Source organism: Pan paniscus, chromosome 5 (assembly GCF_029289425.2).
Source record: "Pan paniscus chromosome 5, NHGRI_mPanPan1-v2.0_pri, whole genome shotgun sequence".
NCBI lineage: Eukaryota > Metazoa > Chordata > Mammalia > Primates > Hominidae > Pan > Pan paniscus.
Window position 1 is genome coordinate 142,472,860 of NC_073254.2, and position 16,778 is coordinate 142,489,637.

Genomic DNA, 16,778 nt, shown 5'->3' on the forward strand with positions numbered 1-16,778 from the left:
TTAAATGCCAATAGGAGAAAGTGTTTTAGAGACATGCTTAAAATCTGGAGAAAGAAAACAAAAAACAAAAAAAAACTCCTGCAGCCAGCTCAGTGTCTGCCCAAACAGCCAGCCAGTTTTGTGCTTGAAACCCAGGGCCCTGGTGGCGTAGGCACTGGAGGGAATCTCCTGGTCAGTGGGTTGTGAAGACCGTGGGAAAAGCATAGTATCTGGGCTACAATGCACCATTCTTCATGGCACAGTCCCTCATGGCTTCCCTTGGCTACCAGAGGGAGTTCCTCGACCCCTTGCACTTCCCGGGTGAGGTGATGCCCCACCCTGCTTCTGCTTGCCCTTCGTGGCTGCACCCACTGTCTAATCAGTCCCGATGAAATGAGCTGGGTACCTCAGTTGGAAATGGAGAAATCACCCACCTTCTACATTGAACTTGCTGAATGCTGCAGAGAGCTGTTCCTATTGGGCCATCTTGACTAATTTTAAGAATATTTTTAAGAGCCTTTCCAGGGCTTCTTGCTTTCTCTAGGCAGACTCTCAGAAGCTCTGTCCCAGACACATTAAAGCAGTAATAAGCAACTTAATGTCTTAATCCTGCCCTGAGAAAGGTACTTCATACTTTATAGAGTTTTGAGGCACTAAGAATCAACAAAGGGGAAAAATGTTCCTTATCCTAATTGAGTGGCCTAGGAAACAACATGTAGTATTATGACTATGTGTTTTAATTCTGTCAATTAGAACTCAAAATTTTCTTTTTAGTCAGATCAGTTCTATAGTTTTGATAAATATCACAAAACAGAAATGAGAGTACAATGCATTTACTCATGAGTGCTTAGACATCAGAAGTCTCATTATTTTCTTTGCCCTCTTTCCTAGCTGTTAATATAATGCTAAGATTAAGTTGACACATTGACTAGACTGTGATCTCTCTTTGCCCTCTGCTTTATTTAAAGATTTTCCTTTGGCGAGCAGTTATATATCAGGCACTCCCCAAACCCAACATCAGAGACACTCAAAATTGCCGTGAATATTCTAGTAGCAATCTCAAAAGTTTTAAGTTCTTTTGTATATAGATAGACTTGACACATTCTCTCAAAGCATATACTGTTTCTTGCTTTCCACTGTCTACAATGCCAGTGCCGGTATTGACTGTAAGAGCTTCCCATGGCATGAATAAACAGTGAAAAGGTCCAACAGAGCTTAAAGGTATATAGAAAAAATAATAGAAAGTTAAAAAAAGATTAAAGAAAACAATGAGTATATTTGTAGAAATAAGTGAGGTTAGTTCTATTTGATTTGTAGTGGCAACCATAGTCAATTTTTTTTTTTTTTCTTGAGATGGAGTCTCGCTCTGTCACCCAGGCTGGAGTACAGTGGTGCGATCTTGGCTCACCGCAAGCTCCGCCTCACAAGTTCATGTCATTCTCCTGCCTCAGCCTCCTGAGTAGCTGGGACTACAGGCGCCCGCCACCACGCCCGGCTAGTTTTTTGTATTTTTAGTAGAGACGGGGTTTCACCGTGTTAGCCGGGATGGTCTTGATCTCCTGACCTCATGATACACCCGCCTCGGCCTCCCAAAGTGCTGGGATTACAGGCTTGAGCCACCATGCCCGGCCTATAGTCAAATTTTTTAATAAAAATGCTAACCTACACTTAGTATATCCAATAACAAATGCACTATTTTGATTTTCAATTCTGATTTTATGCATGTTTGAGTAATCGATGCATACATATGTAATATTTTAATGTTAGTAATGATAAAGAACAACTACAATTTATTTAAATAATGTTTCAGGTACTTTTTTCTATTCAAGTTATTTAATCCAAAGGGAAGACATTTTTTGAAAATGTAGTAATAGTGATCCTGGAAAAATGTCATGTTCTATTTATATGCCTACAGTATTTACTCCATTTCTATCTCTTTCCTTTGATCTGTTTGATGGCTATGCCTGCCTTATATTTCTAAGAATTTTTTTTCAAACAATTTTTAGTGGGTTGTGGTGTTCATCTCCGTTTCTTACTGTACAAATACTTTTCTGTTAAATTTAAAGGTTACTCTCTAAAGCTTAGTAGGTGTGCTTTCATTTTCACACTGATAACTAAAATCCACATCATTACTAATCATAGACATGCATATGTGTTGATTATAAAGTGATATTGTACATACCACAAAATCAGAGATACAAAAATAATCTTTTGTTGTTCTTTTTAAAAAACTTAATGTAGAAATATCATAAAATGAAGTTAAATTGAGTAAATCTTAAGACATCACTTAGTCAAGCTCCTTGCATCAAATCAAGCCCATGATTATATAAGTGTATAGAAAAGCCCACAAAAAATTAAAAAGAAAGCTTTTCAGTGGAAAACCTGACAGACACCTTATCCAAAAGATCAAAGTTTTAACATCACCAGTAATAGAACAAATAGGTTTCATGTGTCTTCTGATGTAATGCACTAAGGAGTGAGCACTATCACTCCTGAGGCATTTTTGCCAAAAACATATAAACGGGAATAAATCATGAAGAAATATCAGACAAACCCAAATTAAGGGACATTATGCAACATAAATGGCCTGTACTCTTCAAAATGTCTAGGTCATGAAAGAAAAGGACTAAGAAACTGCCCAGATTAAAGGAAACCAGAGACTTGACAACTAAATGCCACATGTAATCATGGATTAGATACTGGAGCAGAAATAACAGTACTAATAAATAATTACTGTTACTGCTGTAAAGAACATTATTGAGACAATTAGCAAAATTTGAATGGGGCTTGTGAATTACAAAGCAGTATCATATCAAAACTGATTTTCTGTTTTTGATTGTTATAATGTGGTTATGTAGAAAAGTATTATATTTTTGGAAATGTACATTGTAGTATATGGGAGTAAAAAGGATCATGTTGGAAATTTATTCTCAAACGGTTTACAAAACAGTATGTATGTGTGTGTGTGTTTGTGTGTGTACGTACACACACATTGTGTAAAGTAAACAAGATAAAATTTTAATATTTGGTGAATAGAGGTGAAAGATATATAGTAAATTTTGTACAGTGTTTGCAACTTTTCTGAAGTCAGAAATTAGTTCAAATTTTTTTTAAATATTGCTTTGGCTTCCTATTTTACCTGTAGTTAACTGTGTCAAAAATATGCTAATTATGTTATCAACACCCAGGGTTTTTGTAATCTCGCAATATTGAAATCAAGAGACATCACAGAACACAGCAGCAAAGGTAAGTTTTTTTTTTTTTTTTTTTTTTTTTTGAGATGGAGTCTCGCGGTAGCCCAGGCTGGAATGCAGTGGCACGATCTCGGCTCACTGCAGGCTCCGCCCCTCTGGGGTTCACGCCATTCTTCTGCCTCAGCCTCGCGAGTGAGGGACTACAGGCGCCCGCCACCTCGCCTGGCTAATTTTTTGTATTTTTGGTAGAGACGGGGTTTCACCGTGTTAGCCAGGATGGTCTTGATCTCCTGACCTCGTGATCCGCCTGCCTCGGCCTCCCAAAGTGCTGGGATTACAGGCGTGAGCCACCGCGCCCCGGCAGCAAAGGTAAGTTTAATTTTATTCCAGCTTGTGCTCAAGGGAGCTAGCACTGAGAAAGGAAAAAGGAGTTGGCTGTTCCCTGAGGGTAGTGTGTGGGTTAATTTAATAGGCTCTTTTCATAGGGAAAGGTTATATTAGGGCATATATAGGACAGCTTTTTCTAGTGCTTGCACAGTAGCTCAACATGCTTCTCCATACATTACATGTAGCATTAGCATTTAAAATCTCCACCCTTGTGTGTGAATTTTAGCATTAAAATGAGGAAGAGATAACTTTAAGTTGGATTTTTTTTTTCTTTTTTCTTTTTTCTTTTTTTTAGATGGAGTCTTGCTCTGTCACCCAGGCTGGAGTGCAGTGGTGCGATCTCAGCTCACTGCAGCCTCCGCCTCCCGGGTTCAAGTGATTCTCCTGCCTCATCCTCCTGAGTAGCTGGGATTATAGGCATGCGCCACCACACCCGGCTAATTTTTGTATTTTTATTAGAGACGGGGTTTCACCAAGTTGGTCAGGCTGTTCTCGAACTCCTGACTTCGTGATCTGCCTGCCTTGCTCTCCCAGCGTGCTGGGATTACAGGTGTGAGCCACTGTGCCCGGCCACTTTAGGTTGGATTTTAAGTCCAACTGCACGTGCAAGGCTCTGGGGAAATCCCTACCCCCCTGAAATAGGAGCTTGCTGTTAAGTTTCTTGGGTCTCTTGTCACTGATTGGCTGAAAGTTAAATAAGCTAGTGTTTGAGTGAGGGGCTTTATCGTTTCCTTTAGACCATCTTAAAATAGGGACTCAACCAGCCTGCTTGTCTTAATCATATAAATTTATTTAAAATTATCTTAATAAACCAGAACGTGGAGACTATTTTTTTAAAAGAATTATTTGTCGAAGTATTACATTTTTAGTAAGTTATCTCTTTTTCTTGTGTAGCTTCCTCATTTTTAAATTTAAACCAGACAAAAAGTTTCAATATACAGCATAAAGAACATTTGATGAAAATTTGATGGAAGTAATTTAAACAACTATAAATACATTAATTTATATCAATTTTTGATTATGGGAGAGTAATAATCCTTCATTACAAGTTGAAACATCCCCTGAATACATTAGAATGAATGCTACTGAAAACAGAAATAATTTTTACAATTATCTGCCACATATCATAATGCCTCAGACAAATTTTGTGTATGCATATAGAAGATGAAAAATTATTTCCTAATACACTCCTAGGTTTTCTGGTTAGAGTCCTCTAAATTAAATTGACAAAAAGCAGAAAAATAAGGGGAAAAAAACCCAAAAGTTTATTAACATATGCATTGTGCATGTAACATATACCCAGAGATGAGTAACTCAAAGGTTTGGTTAGAACTTGGACTTATATAGGATTTCAGCAAAGAAACAATTTTTAGAAAAATGACAAGAGTCTCTAGGAGTGGCAGATTGTGCGAAGGCAAATATATGGGAAACTAGGTAAATAAAGGCTAGTTTGCAAAGTTTGTTATATACAGTCCTCTGATTCTGTTTACAGGCTGTAAGGGTCTAAAGCTGTCTCTGGTAATTAAGTTTTGTCCTTCCTTGTAGAAAGCAGGGGACAACTTTGTAAATTTATGTCCTGCTTTTAGATGACAGAAGAACAGAGAGCTTTTCTTGTATCTTTTTCTTCTCAATTGCCTTCAGCACAAAGTAATCCTTGTGCCAAAGTGGAAAAGTTTGCTGTGGCATATTCTGCCACCCTACCATAGCTAGGATAGAATACATCTGTACGTGAAGGTCTTTGAGGGCAGAGGCCAGATTAATTTGTAGAGTTTTACTGCCATCGCCTAACCTAGTGCTTGACATGGAGAAGGGGCTTGGTAAACAATTGAATGAATTAATGCATTTGCTTGTGCCTTCCATATTTTCCGCACAACACTCTTGCAGTAAATAAAGAAAAAAAAAGGAAAAAAGAAAAAAAAAACACTCTTGCAGTAAATATACTCATATACTTTTAAATACTATTCTAAGGTCAAAAACAACACCTTTATCAAATATCTAAAAGCTAATGTGAAGAAAATTACATGAACACCAACCAAATTGTATAAAATAATTTCGTATGCTTGGTTTATGTACTTGTTTTGAAAAGTGGGATTTTGCCTTAGAAATCAGAGGCCACTTTACATCTTAACTGAGAATCATTTTCGTCAACTCTTGGAACAAGGACAATTGCAAGGAATAAATATGACTTAATTTTTGGAAGATGTATTCTGTGAAGAACTGTTATAGTAAGAGGAATTATTTATTCTTATAAAAAGAAGAATCTTGAAATAAAAAGGGGCAGTCCCAAAGTGAAGGGATCATTTTCAGTAGGTTTGCTATTTTCCTTATCAGAAATTCACAGCACATATTACTTTTTTAAGACTTTGACAAATACTGCCATAAATAAAATTATTTAATATTGTTTAATCCAATGTTTCTTAAATGTGTATGATCTCAAACCCTGAAACAAAACAACATATCATATCCCGTGGATCATCATTTAGGAAAACACTATTAAAATGTTAAAGCAAACTAAATATGGTCTGAGAAGGACTCCGTACTTCTATATTTGAGTCCTTGTGGATGAGCTGCAGCCTAACTTGATAGGTAGACAAGATTGAAAACCTAACTTAGGAGTATGCGCCAGAAACAATAGATGAGTTTTGGCCAATCCTAGCAGCAGAAGTTCAACCACTCTTACACTGCCTCGTGTTCAAACTGTGTTCAAATAAGGCAAATGCTGAGCTGTAATCAATCTAGTTGTTTCTGTACCTCACTTCCAATTTCTGTACTTCACTTCCCTTTTTTTGGCCTATAAATCTGCCACCATGTGGCTGCTCTGGAGTCTCTGAATATGCTGTGATTCTGGGGGCTGCCTGATTTGTGAATCGTGCCTTGCTCAATTAAACTCCTTTAAATTTAATTCAGCTGAAGTTTTTCTTTCAACAAAAATATTCTTTTTTTTTTTTTTCCTGGAATGTGGTAGCTAGGTGGTCTGTATTTTTACTGAGAATAAAATGAGACAAAATGGAAAAACTGAATTAATCTATTACATGAGATATAAATAAGAGGCCTAAGTATTTATACATTGAAATTATTTCCCAAAGGAAAATTAGAATCTCACTGAAAATAGAAGAGCTAGTCATCTATAAAGTATTAATTTTGAAGGTTTAGGTTAAAATATTAGAACAAACTAATGTATCAAAGTGGCATCATTCTTTAGGTAAAAGATATGTCAGTGGTAAAAACAACATTAAATTTTCTGGAATAATTAGGCTTCAGGATAGCATCAGTCATGTGTTACTGGAATACAGAAATCAGGATCTAAGGGAAGCACACGTGGTAAAGAAAAATCACATTTAATAACAAAGGAGAGTGGTTAACACATTTCCAATTCAAAACTAGAAGAGAGTAGAATCTAGTAAGGATGGCTAATTTAATAGCAGAGCCATCAAAGGCAGTGTTAAAGCGGAAGGATGGTGGCAGAAATCATTAGCAGTCGAGTGCCTGAGGATTGAATGTTGCATCTGTTGAAGTCTTTATCATGAATTAGCAGTGACTGTGCTTTGGTAGCATGGTTGGATTCACTGTAACTTTTGGATTATTGCTGTATGTCTTGCTTTTGTCTTTTTGCATGGAAGTAATTGTCACCAAAAATTGTCTCTCTTCTATTTTTTTGTCCCAAATTTACAACATATGTCTTTTCTTAGGAGAAATTTCTGGTGCCAGTTGATTGTTTCTTTCTAGAAATAACATATTCATAGACACATACACAAATGTGGCTAATTCATCACAAAATATACCCATGTAACCTCCACATTACCCCCCTGACTCTAAAATAAAAATAAAAACAAATGTAGCTGATAAATTGAATAGCCAAACTTAAAAATAAACTTTTTTTCTTTTAAATCCATCACTGTCCCTATTAAACTTGTGAGCCAGCTGCTTTCTGCAGAAATTGAAAAAGTCTTGAGTCCAGTTTCATCATTTCTGGTTGTTTCAGATGATAAAAAGTCCTCCAGTCATTTTATTCCCCCTAAACCAGTCTCAATTCAATTATTGTTATCTTTCTTTCAGAATAATAAGTATGGCATTTAAAAATATTATGCAATTATTTGTTGTCTTGTTTTGGTTTCTTTTTTGAGGATTCCAACCATAGTTGCTTGATCCACCCTCGTCTTCTATATTTATTATTTCATGTTTAATGCATTTTAAGTTTATTTCTGTTATACATTTTCATTTATAAGTTTCATCCTCTATGTTCCAATAGTATCTAACTTCCATTATGTTCCTTCTAATTTCATTTCTCATATTAGTTTTTTGTGTGTATGATTTTTTTTCTTTCTCTCTTGTTTCTTTCTAGTTTTTCTACTAATGTGTATCTCCTTTTATTGTCTTACCATTTCTTCCTCAAGTTCTAACATTTCTGCCTTATGGTATTCTAGTTAGAGCGAATTTTATTAATACATTCTTAATTTTATGGCAGAGTATTTGATCACAGTTTGAATCTGCACCATGATATTTTTCATGTAATTTTACTTTTGCTTTTTAAAAGTACTGTGTTATAAAACATCTTAGTTGAAATAACTCTAAATTTGCAGAAAAGTTATAATAGTATGAAGAATTCCATCTACCCTTTATCCCAATTCCCCAAATGTTAACCTTTTGCCACACTTGCTGTCTATCTATCTATCTAACTACTATTTTCTGAATCAATTAAAAATAAGTTGTAGACATGATGCTGTATTTCATGTAACTACATAAATATTTATTTCTTCAAATGTAAAAGCATTTTACTGCATAACCACAATGTACCAAAATCAGAAAATTAATAGGTAAAATGCTTCTTTCTACATCAAACATATTCACATTTTGCCAATTGTCCCAGTGATATATTTTATAACAAAAAATAAATAAATAGTTTATCTGGTCCAGGGTCCAATAGAGGATTATGTGTTGCATTTAGTTGTCATGTCTCTTGATTATCTGACAATCCAGAACCCATATTCAGTCTTTTCTTTCATGACCTTGTTATTTTTTTGAAGAATGAAAGTTAGTTAAATTGTATCATACCTCTTATGTTTAGATTCATCTGATATTTCTTTGTGATTAGATTCAGCTTGTTATGTTCTGAATATTCATGTTTGTGTTCACCCCCCAAAATTCATACATTGAAACCTAATCACCAGTGTGATGGTATTAGAAGGTGGGGCCTTTTGGGAGGTGATGAGGTTGTTAGGGGACAGCCTTCATGATTGGGATTTATGCTCTTATAAAAGAGACTCCAGAGAGCTAACTAGCGCTTCTACCATGTGAAGACACAGCAAGAAGGTGCAGTTTTGTTGTGTTTTGAGACAGGCCCAACTGTAGCATCAGCTGACTCCATGGGGAAGCTCTGGATGACCCTTTAGTCTTGACTGGAAGCAGACTCTCACCAGACACCAAATCTATTAACACTTTGATCATAGACTTCCCAACCTCCAGAAATGTGAGAAACAAATTTCTGTTGTTTATACGCTACCCAATTTAAGGTTTTTAGTTATAGCAGCCTGAATGAACTAAGTCACAGCTTAGGCATTCAGGACAGGGATATGAGAGAAGCGATGCTGTGTTCTTCTCATTGTATTAATACTGCATCAGTAAACATATGGTGCTGATTTGTCCCATTACTGATGATAACACATTTATCACTCGTTTAAAGTGATATCTTCCAGGTTTCTCAATTGTAAAGTTTCTGTTTCTCTCTTTAGTAAGTATTTTGGAGGGATATGTTTTTAGACTGTAAATATGTTGTTCCTCAGTAATTATTTACCCATTCATTTCAGCATCCATCCAAGGTTCTTATCTCAGTATGTTCTTACTATGGCTACCAAATTGTAATTTTCTCATTTCATCATTCTTTCTACATTTAACTTGCATTTGGCTGGAAGTAATAGCTTTTTCTTTCATATATATATATTCATATATATACACACACACACACGCATGTATGTACACACACAAACACACACATCTCCTTATAGATTTCTGTTTATTTAATGAGTTTATAGTCTATTGTTATAATTATTTATCTTGTTGCTCTATTTGCTACGTAGTTGGCAAACGGGGAAACCCCCCACCTAGAAGCTGAATCCTGTCTTTTACTTTTTCCCTTCATATTCTTTTGTTTGAGCTCTTCTTTTCTGGCACAAGATCTTCCAGGGTCTCACTGTGTTGCCCAGGCTGGAGTACAGTGGTACCATCATGGTTCACTGCAGCCACTCCCTCCCTGGACTCAGGTGATTCTCCTGCCTCAGCTTCCAGAGTAGTTGGGACAACAGGCACACCATTATGGCCAACTAATTTTTGTATTTTTTTTTTGTAGAAATGGGGTTTTGCCATGTTGCCCAGGCTGTTCTCAAACCAGTTTATATTATTCTTTCATTTCTCCAAGGAGCTCTTGTTCTACGTTAGAGAAGAATGATACTTAGAAATCAACATTGGAGCACTACGTCTGCTCACTGCTCTTGGGATTAATTGCTTCTAGGCTTTCCCACCAGGCAGAGGTAGAAAATGTCTGTCACTCACATACACAAACATTTGTATCTTACTTCTGTATCTATCTGTCTATCTCTGTCTATCTAAGAAATTGTGTGTTCCCAGTGATAATTCCAATTGAAACATAATACCACAGGGATCATTCTGGCCATTGGCTTTTCATATTTGTAACTCATTTATCCAATAGTGAGAAACTTGGTTCTCATTATTCTCAATTTATTCACTTATTTGCTTTTTCCTCCTGTATATAATCAAACTCCTGACCCAGAAAGTTGCCTTCTAGGCCCTGCCCACCTCAATAGCCCCAATAGTTTCCTTGGTCCTAAAGTTTCTACTTGTGTTAGCTGCCTCAAAGGACAGGAAGTAAAAAGAATTAATAGATTTTTTTAAAGAAGGGGGAAAAAGAAGAGACTTTTAAAAATAGTATTTCATTTATTATTATTATTATTATTGTTATTATTATTATTTTTGAGAAAAGTCTTGCTCTGTTGCCCAGGCTGGAGTGCAGTGGTACAGTCTCAGCTCACTTCAACCTCTGCCTCCCAGGTTCAATTTATTCTCCTGCCTCAGCCTCCTGAGTAGCTGGGATTACAGGCACCTGCCACCACACCCAGCTAATTTTTGTATTTTTAATAGAAACGGGGTTTTGCCATGCTGGCAAGGCTGGTCTTGAACTCCTCACCTCAAGTGATTCAGCTGCCTCAGCCTCCCAAAGTGCTGTGATTACAGGCATGAGCCTGGCCAAAATAGTAATTTAAAAATGGATTCTCTCCTTTTAAAATACTACTTATCATTGAATGAGTTAGGCTTTCCTGGACTGGCCATTTGTAAGAGGTTTCTTTTGGGATATGAAGGAAAGATAAAGTTTCTGGCTAAGTAATTTTCATAGAGCAAAAGCTTTCTCCTTTCCTGTTACAGAGTCATGTTACTTCTTATAAATATGATTTTTCTGTATAATTCTTTTTATAGCCCCAGGCCTTCTTAAGAAGAAAGACATGACAACTCAATCCATTCAGTCTTTGTACTAACGGTCACAAAAAAGGAATATTACTTTTTGGCTTCACAGTGTACCCACACTTTCAGGAAGTATATTTTGCTGGTGCTTTTTGAGATCTATTTTTCAGTGGGTCCCTGCTCTTGAGATTTATCACCAGGGATTCTTGTTTTCACTGCCCTTTCTGTGTATACAAAAAAAGTCATGTGCTTTTGATAGTGTTTGATATAAAATGGAGTCTGGGAGTTAAATATGCCTCCAAGTTCTTCAAAAATAGTTTGCAAACTTATGAAAGCTTCTTCTTGTAGCTTTTGAATAATTTCCAAGAAAAAGGGAAAATGCTGATTTATAGAGTCATTCAAATTGTGTCTAAGTCCTCCAAAAATGTTTTTCAAACTTATAAAAGCATCTTCTTGTAGCTTTTGAATAATTTCCAGGAGAAAGAAAAGGTGCTGCTTTATATAGTTATGTTTGTAGTTGTCACATGTTGGCTTCTTCAGGAAGGAGGCTCTGAGATGAAGTTTAGCGTGAGGATGTTTATTAAAGTGTGCCCTTACCAAAGAGATCAATACAACTGGCAGGGAGGGAAAGAAAACAGTAGTAGTATTATGGTTTGGATGTTTACCTCTTCCAAATCTTATGTTGAAATATGATTCCAAATGTTGGAGGTGGGGACTGGCGGGAGGTGATTGGATCATGGAGAAAGGTCCCTCATGAGTAGTTTAGCACCATCCTCTCGGTGATGAGTGAGTTTCCTTTCAGTTCACACAGAGATCTGGTGGTTTTGAATCTGGGACCTCTCCCTTCTCTCTTTCTTGCTCTCATTCTCATCATGTGGCATATTGGCTACCCTTTGTCTTCCACCATGAGTGTAAGCTTCCTGAGTGCCTCAGCAGAAGATGACAGCACTATGCTTCGTGTACAGCCTGCAGAACCATAAGCCAATTCAACCTCTTTTATTTATAAATTCCTCAGTCTCAGCTATTTCTTTATAGCTAGCAAAAATGGCCTAATACAAGTAGGCAGAGGAAGAAGTTGTGCTGTGATACAGCCCAGCTTTAGCCTCAGCTGAATCCATAGGGAAGCTCTAGAACTAGAATGACCCTTTAGAGTTGCCTGAATGGGGCTAAGATCACCCATCAGTGATTATGTTAGTGGCAGTGAATCTATACTGGTCTCCAGCAACCTCAATTCCTGCCTCCTCAGAAGAAAAAATTTGAGGGGCATAAAGGAGAAGAAGAGACTGAGACAAGTTTTAGAGCAGGAGTGAAAGTTTATTAAAAAGCTTTACAGCAGGAAGAAAAGTACACTAGGAAGAGGCCCAAGCAGGCCACTTGAAGGACAAGTGTGGGGTTTGACCTTTTGACTTGGGGTTTTATATCTTGACATACTTCCATGGTCTTGCATCCCTTATCTCTTTATTCTGCACTTGGAGCTGCCTGTTCTCATGCACAGTGTGTTACTGGAGTTATACGCATGCTCACTTGAGGCATTCTTCTCTTTACCAGTGGAATGCTTCTGGAAGGTCATATACCAGTTAAACTCCACCATTTTGCCTCTTAATGTGCATGCTTGAGCTCACTCACCCAATTCCTGAGATCTTTTTGGGAATCATCTATTATTATTTTAGAGAGGCAGTGTGACAACTGCCTGACCATCACCTGATGGTCACCTGACATTCCTGTTGGAGTTGGGGGAGCCCTCTCCTCCCCCGCTCATGCCTGGCTAGCTACCTACTGTAAAAATTAGTCATTAACGTAGGCCTCTAGAAGGGACATGTGGCCTTGGGCAAACCAAGTCTTCCTGAAGAAGTGAACAGCTGAAAGATGCCTGCAGATAGCACTCCTCACTACTGGTGCAACAAGTCATTTCTTGAAAATAGGTTGTGGAAGCACATTTCAGTGTCCTGGTGCATAGCCTTTGAATACACACTCCTCTGAGTTATAGTTTTGATCTGATTTCATAGCCATTTATGACTCAAAAATATCAAGAATCACTGCATTATTGGGAACATTCATTATTTCTGTACCTTGTTTTTATCTAGAAAACTAAGGTTAATCTAGAAAGATTTGAGCTGAATTTCTGAAGCTACTCGGTAAAAATAAATATGTTGTTTTTACAGTCGGCAAATTTTCTTTAGTTATATGTTAGAATTATGAGTACTGAAAGCCCTTTGTAATTCCACTACATTACTAAAAGCTAAGACTCACCAACTGTGGATTAGTTACGCAGATATTTCAAAAACACTTGGAGGTTTTATTCAGAGGCTTAAGCCACACATCTCAGCGCTTGAGAGGGTAGCCTAGAACCAAGAGGGGGCAGCAGAGGGCCACCAGAACAGTGAGGGAGAGGTATGAGAACATGTCAGTTGAAAGGATACTGATTTTATAGAGAGAAATACATTTATCTATTCATGCTAAACACAGAAGGAGGAGTTATGGCTTAAGAAAAATTGATTGTAAGCATATTGAGAGAATCTCTGGTTGTTCGTGGGTAGTGTTCATGGGACAAAAACTGAGCAGAGGAAAAGCAAGTAGAATTCAGGTTATAGGGAAGTCATGAGCTTCTTAGGGAATGTGTGGCTTTTGGATCTACGACCTATGGTTCCTTCGGGCTCTTTATCACTGATAACATTAAGCACTCAGGGAACAATATGGGACCAGCAATAGCCTCAGTAATGTTTCCAGATATATATTTATATTGCTTTTCCACTAATTCCTAGACCAGAGTAATGGACTTAAGAGACATTCTTTCAAAGAAAATTTTTCCCCAAAGAACCAGTTTTTGCTTTTAGTGATCAAACTACATTTTCCTCTCAGTTTCTAGTTTGACTTATTATTTTTATAACTCTAACATTTTATGTTTTATTTTATTGAAGCATTTGTTCTTTTTATATTTTTCTGTAAAGTAATTTAAGCATAAGAGGTTATGAGTTTGCCCCAGTATAGCTTTATCATATCTTATATATATTTTAAGAGAAAGAGTTTTTTTTTTTTTAAATTTTCTCAATATTCTTTACTGGAAGCTTTGGTTTCCTTTTAACCCAATAATTATTTAAGACATGTTTTCCATTTTCCACAAAGGCAAGCCTTTTTGTTTAAGCCATTGTCATTAAATTACAGTTTTATTACATTTTAGTCAGAAGATATGACTTTTATTACTTCTACTCTGGCATGAGGTTTTGTGTCCCAGTAGATAATTAATTTCTCTTTCACGAATTATTGAAAAGGATATATTTTCTATTACAAGTTATCTATTGTCTATCTAAACTCAACTTCATTAATTAGGTTAATTTTAGACTTTCCAATATTTTCCGAATTTTTAAAAAGAAATCCCTTTGAACTGTCAAAGCATGATGCTATGGTCTGAATATCTGTGTCCCCCCTGCAAATCTACATGTTGAAACTTAATCACCAATGTTACTGTGTTAGGAGTTAGGACCTTTGGGAGGTGAATGAGATCAGTGCTCTTATAAATTGGCTCCAGAGAGCTCCTTCGTCCCTTTCACCATGTGAGGACACAGCTAGAAGACACCATCTGTGAACCAGAAAGTGAGTCCTTATCAGACACTGAATCTGCTGGCACCTTGACTTCTTAGCCTTCAGAAATGTGAGAATTAAATTTCTGTTGTTTATAAGATACACAATTTATGATATGTTGTTATAACAGCCCAAACATATATGATGTATTGAAATCTTCTATGAAAAATTGTGTGATTTTCCTCAATTTCTTCATGTTTCTAACAGATTTTATTTTATTATGCATATCTGAAGCTGTGCTTTTCAGCATATAAATGTTTATTGTTCTATAACTTTGATATAGGTAGTGCCTCATAAGTAGTACCTTTTGTCTGAGAGTCTATTTTGTTTTCTTCCATGACCCTGTGAACTCCAAGGAGTTTTCTAAAATATTTTCTGCTTTGGTAGTATGCAAAATTCCTAGGCCTGAAATTTCTTTAATTATCTTTACATGAGGGGTGGTCTAGCTAGTCCAGTCTTTGCCGACTTAACCTTGGTCTTCCTCTCTGTACCTTCACTCTAGGTATATTGAATTCTGGACCACAGCCAGGGACCACATTGTTCCCACTAATCCTGTTCTTGCAGTCATTTATCTACTGTGGCTCTTCTAGAAAGAAACGGGATCTTCTCCCATCCTCTCTGCTTGCTTTATTGCTTGCTTTAAATATTTAACTATTTTATTAAGTTGTCCTTAAGAGTCATGAGACATATATGCCCATGTTAATATCAAATAAAAATTTTGAAAAACCTATTAGTAATTTAAAATCAATTACTAAATCCCACTTTATATACGGCCAAGTTAATTCCACACAGACCTTGAACTTTCTTATTTGAGAACATGCTTGATTAATTCAAATTAAATCCAAACACCAAAAGTTCAGAAAACTTGAAAGGAATGCTATGGCATTAAAAAACTTTCATTTAATCTTTGGAATAGTAAGAAAAATCTGCTTGCTAGTTTGGAAGTTGCTAGCTCTGAGACCTTAATTGAGCCATCTAACTTTTCTGGACTTCTATTTACCCTCTTCTAAAACAATAGGCGTTGGGCCAATGGTACAATATGGAACTTCTTCCTGGCAGGTGTTCAGAAGTATGTAGGGCTGTTTTTGTTGTCACAGTAACTGAAGAGTGCTATGGCACAAGGGTTTAAAACATGAGACAGTTTTATACTAAAGAGAATTGTCTCAACAAAATGCCAAAAATACCCCCTTGGGAAATACTGGAAGATGATCAGCAAGTTTTACTAATTTTGTGGTTCCAGAACAGGTGGTGAAAAATAATGGGAAAAAAAAAATTGCCTTTAAGAAAATCTTGAAGATGGCAGACTTAGCACTCTCACACAGAGAAACAGGGTAGAGAGTAAACACTTGCTCTTCAAGTGGGTCATCAAAGGGATCGTTTCTGGATTCACCAAAGAAGCGACAGGAACCAAAAAGAACAAACAGAAGTGAAGCCAGGCAGCCTCCTACTCAGAACTGGTGTGGAGCCAGCGGAAGCCTCCTAATGTGGAGAAATGATGAGGGAATGAGTGTCCCCAGAGGATCCACACTTCCTCCGTGAACCTTGCAATCCTGGGCATGGGAGAACCTCCCTGACACGTTCACTCCTCCAGGCCAATACAGAGCCACCTGGAGTCTTTGCACAGGCACTGTTTAAGCCCATGTGAAGCCCCAGAGGACTTGGATCCCTTGGTGTCAACAGTTATAGCCCTGCTAGAGGATGCAGCCACAGTGCTGAGGTGTGGCCAGACTGCCCTGCTATTTCCTGCCAGGCAGGATCTACAGCTTGGGCTCCCAGCACAGTGGCCCTGCCCCCAATCCAAACATTTTGGTTGGTGACAGCTCCTCATTCTTCTGAGCCAAAACTCTCAGAGGTAATAGACAAGGTTTAGCACCTCTGCATGCCACCAATAGCAAAGTCCACCCTCTTGGGTGGGAGGGAAGTGCAAGTGTATCACATGCCCTACAGTCTTTACTGCTGCAGCTGAGGGGGTCCTGCCTTCCTCGGTGGAAGGCCCATAGCACAGCTGCCCTGCCCCCACCTGAACATTTCACCTGTGGTCCAGAGCCCTTCTGAAAACCCAACCCCCACAGGCCTGTAATATCCCCTCAGATCCTCTACCACTTAAGTGTTCCATCTGCCCCTGCCTGAGAGTTTGGTTGGTGATCTGGGGACCAGGCCACCCCTCCC

At 37.4% G+C, this 16,778-nt stretch overlaps 1 protein-coding gene across 3 annotated transcripts in view; it reads left to right on the forward strand.

Moving 5' to 3' along the window:
* PKIB (cAMP-dependent protein kinase inhibitor beta) overlaps positions 1–16,778 on the forward strand; it is a 256,234-nt gene that overhangs the window by 6,841 nt on the left and 232,615 nt on the right. For 2 of the 3 annotated variants that reach the window (XM_063605443.1, XM_063605442.1), the window contains exon 1: positions 3,251–3,542. The exons of the other annotated variant lie outside the window; for it this stretch is intronic. The gene's annotated coding sequence lies outside the window, so the exon portion shown is untranslated. Of the gene's footprint in view, positions 1–3,250; positions 3,543–16,778 lie in introns of those variants that run through there. 3 annotated transcript variants of the gene reach the window in all.